The sequence below is a fragment of the Zootoca vivipara genome, chromosome 7 (assembly GCF_965207765.1).
Source record: "Zootoca vivipara chromosome 7, rZooViv2.hap1.1, whole genome shotgun sequence".
Lineage (NCBI taxonomy): Eukaryota > Metazoa > Chordata > Lepidosauria > Squamata > Lacertidae > Zootoca > Zootoca vivipara.
In genome coordinates this window covers 73643076-73647560 of record NC_142590.1, presented here as the reverse complement: position 1 = coordinate 73647560, position 4485 = coordinate 73643076, and positions in this window count along the sequence as shown.

The following is a 4485-nucleotide window of genomic DNA, read 5'->3' as shown; positions in this document are numbered from 1 at the left end:
AAGTGTCCCGTCCTTCCCCGCCCCGCCGCCGCTCAGCTTTCTTATACACGGCCTGGCCTGGCCCGGCCCTCTGGAGGTGGAGTCGCCGAAGCTGCGGCCTCCGCTTGGGAAGAGGAGGCGGTGGTGACGACAAGGGGAACTCCCCCCGGCTTGAACTCGGGCTTCTCCAATCGCTTTCGAAACGTCCCCGCCGTGGGACTTTTTTCCTTCAACTGCCGGCCTAGTCCTTAGTATCTCGGGGTCCCCGTCTTTAACCTTTCGCTTGCTTTAAGTTGACAGCAAAGCAACAGAAAGTTAAGTTGAGCTAATGTTTGTTTTGTTTTCAATACGTCCTTGATTTTAAGTGAGAAACACATAGTTCCAACGATACGGACACAAGGGCCCCAACTTGAATAAAATATAGGAGGGGGGAGAGATAAACCCCGCCCTTCATAATCGATCACAACACACACACTCCATTTGAATGGTAGTGGCCAAAAATGGGGGGGGAGGCCCCTCAGAGGGGCTGAAGGGACCTTGGCCCCTAGGAGTTGGCTCCTATGGATACTGACGCTCCGAGGATAAAAGGCCTCGGATATAAACTAGTAGACACTTCGCGTACATAAATCGTTGCAACCTGCGTCCAGTTCTAAGGCTAGTTCTGTATAAAAACATAGCCCCCCTCCTTTACGCACAAACATGCACTGTTGGGAGGGGGGCAGGTGAGAAATGTGAAAAGGGGAAACCACAGATTGCCAAAATTATCCCATTTCCAACTCTACAATTCTATTATTCTAACCCCCTCTCACTGCTTTCTGTGTCTCCAACTTGAACACTTGCCAAACATTATTGATCCAATTGTGCAGAGGAATCTCCTTTTCCGGTTTCCAATGTTGCACAATTACAAGCTGTGCTGCAGTTAAGACACTTGAGCTAATGTTTTAATTTTCTTTCAACTGAAAGGTTATATTCCACTCATGCACACCATATACTGTATTTAAAGCGCATGGCTTCCCACAAAGAATCCTGGGAACTGTACTTCAACTCTCACAAAGCTACAATTTCCAGCACCCTTAACAAACAACAGTTCCCAGGGTTCTTTGGGATGGGGGGAAACACATGCTTTCAATGTGTGGTGTGGATATAACCACGTCAGGCTCCAGAGCACCTCAGATTTTTGTCACTTGTTGGCTTGGGTGCTTTAATGCTGAGTGATGACTGACCACCACAAGGATCTGCAATTGGGCTTCGAAGTGTGTGAGGTGCCTCAAAACAACCCATGAAGCCCTCCTAAGAATTCCACCTCTAACAACAATCCTATAGGTATTCATTTTCCAGACAGGGAAAGGCTGAGAGACCTTGTTTCCTGATGTGCCAGGCTGTGGGACAGAGGGAAGTTCCATAGGTGTGATGGTTCCACATCATGGAGTTGCAATGATGCGGAAATTTAGCACTTGAGTAGGAAGTGGCAACCCTACACAGCACATGATCGATAGCTGCTGCCAGGTAGCTGCAATTTTCAGGCAGCCTATGGAGGTTGCAGCCAACCCACACCAGGTTTTAGCAAAAGAAGATAAATAGCAGAAGATTCCAGATGTGGAGTCCAGTGTACATAATTTCCCTTTCCTAAAATTCCAGACAGGTGTCTTAAAAGAAATTTCTGCTCTATACAGCATGAAACAGCCCTGAGAGAGTAATTTGCCCGAGGTGAGACTGTCTGCCAACCCATCAGCGACTCTTGCATGGGGAAGTAATCTGCTCTAGAGGTGTATACGTAATTATAAGATGCCCTTGCAATGTACTTTACATTGGATCGACCACAAGAGCAGTCAGTGTCTCTATAGGAGAGCATCGATCCCACATTAGGAATCAAATCATGGAAGCACCTCAAGTTGAGCACTTTGTGAAACACCATCATACAGATACAGACCTACTTTATACGGTCCTTTGGGTTAATCAGAGAGAATTTGGGATGAGGAGAGATTATGTAAAATTACTACACCAACAAGAAACTAGATTGATTTACCTATTTAAATCCCTCCCTCCCCCCAGGGGGGGTATTGAACACTGAATTAGACTTCAATTGTTTTATTTAAGTTTTCTAACAAGATGGCTACTATTTGTGTTCTCTGTGCTAGATTTTGGATACTGTATCTTTAAACTTCCTGAATTGTATGTGATTCAGTGCACCTGTGGGTAGCCTTTACTGTATAATGCTACTAGGGTTCTGCCTACAGCATCTGCTTATTACACTATCAAGTGATTGCTGATCCATTGCTACCTGATGTACCTTTGGGGATAATTAATTTGGTATATATTTATTATTGGTTGTTCATATGAAGGCCTGTCATTTCAATCTCTGTACAGTATTGCATTTGAAGGTAATGTATTGTGTTTTATATCATTGCCAGCTGATGAAGAATTATCAATGAAACAGTTCATTATCCTGGAAGAACTGTTCTGTTTGCAGCTGTGCTCAGAATACCCTACTGCTACGTTCGGAGCACCTATCTAGGATATTGACTGTGGAAAGGCTTTTTGCCTCCATCTTAGTGATCTTGGACAGTGACTTACCACGCCTACTATTCTTGTTTATGGGACATTTATTTGATACCTATTATTTGTGACTGCATGCACATAACCGTATAATGTTATAAAGATTTTGTTAGTATTTATTAGCCGACGTGTTGCTTGTTGTTGTTTAGAGTGTTCTGTTTTGCAACACAGGGGATTTTCTTTGGTGTATTAGGCAGCAGAAGGGCAATAGGCACACCCTATCCACCCCTCTGCTTTCACTGCCACCAGAAGACATCCTGCTCCATTGCTGAGTTTTGGTGAGAGGGAGGTGTTCCAGCGCACATTTGTCTTCCCCATCTATGGGGCAGAGAAGACGAGCTGCAAAGCCTTGTGGAAGGAATGCCCCACTTTTGCTAAATTTCAGCATGGCGTGGCAAGGGGAGCTAAGGGGTGGTGCATTCCTGTCTCATCTCAGATGCAGAAATGGGATGGGCCACCCTTGGAGGGAGGCACACACAAACTCCCCTAAATGTTAAAAGAAAAGGGTAAAAGGTGTTCCTCAAATAGCAGGTCTACTCTTTGACACTTAATCAGTGTTCCTGCACATGTGTACAAGTGGGATTTCAGGAGGGTTGTAGTGAGGTTGCAGAACATACCAATGCATAGCATCTTAACAAATTTCAGAATTAAAGGCAACAAGGGGGGGGGGTCACAAAATGGCAGGGACTGCAGTCACTAGTAATAAATTCACAGGGAGCTTCTATAATAGGTGCCTGTATCAACAAACAAAATCCATGACGAGCACAATGGAAAGTGATGGGTGAGGTATAAAGTTTTCCAAAGTACAAAATACTGTGTAGAGCGAGTGCTTAGAAAATGCCATTTCCCCAGAAGCACAACCACAAGGGAAGTTGAGCGGGTGGTAAATATCCAAATCTGTAAGTAACGCACACTTATTGTACAAAAGACTGATTGTGTAGAAAAAGTCGTAATCTCCCTTCCTGGTCTTCCCTCTTTATTTCCATTAACCTACCTTTTCCATCTTTCATGCTGTGAATGCTGCCCTTTAGAAGTAGCCTGTTCGTATTTGTGTTGCACTGTGCGATTTGTTGCCAGTAAACAAGTAATAATAACCAATTATAACAAAGGGGCGAGCCGGAGTTAATGTTGACAATAGTTCATTGGGAAATTTAAAAGGGCTGCTCACAATGGGAGGTTCAAGGAACAACAGAAAATACATAGCAGATGCTTCCCTGCAAGTACTTTTTGTCTGCACAATATTATCCTATCCACACATCTGAAAAAGTTCACAAAGGCTGTTTGTTAAGGGTTGTTCAGTTGTGAATTTAGGGACTCCCTTCCAACCTCCTATTTCATGGAAATAATCACATACTACTAACATAACTATTTCCACATCCTGATATAAATACAGAACACTGATTACTTAGCTTCTACTAGCAGGCAATATATCTGTGGATGACAGAGCAATGTCTACATTGAGTGCAGTGGGACTTACACCATGAGAAGGGTAGGCATATAGAACTGCGGCCTTAAGTTGTGTACCCATTATAGCTTTAAATAAACATTCCTGCCCCTTCTCAAAGAATTCTGGGCGCTGAGGTTTGTTAAGGGTTGATGAGAATTGTAACTCTGTGAGGGGTAAACTACAGGGCCCATAATTCTTTGAGGGGTGTGTGTGGTTTGAATGTGCTTTAATTGTGTGAACGCAGCCCTTGTCTGGTGATTTGGGTCAGCAAATCTGTGTGCAATGCACCAACATGTAGGATCTTCATGCACATGCTTGTAAATGGTAAACAACCATGGCAAGAAATGGGGAATATGAACCTGAGTGCTCAATGCCAAGGAAGTGATTAACTCTAACAATGCAAGTTTTGTGTTAGGAATGGGGGCCGAATCAAGGAAGGAGTACTGTAGCCCCAGATGTTTGTGTGTGTTTAATCCCACACACAACCCTTTTGCATGCCCAGG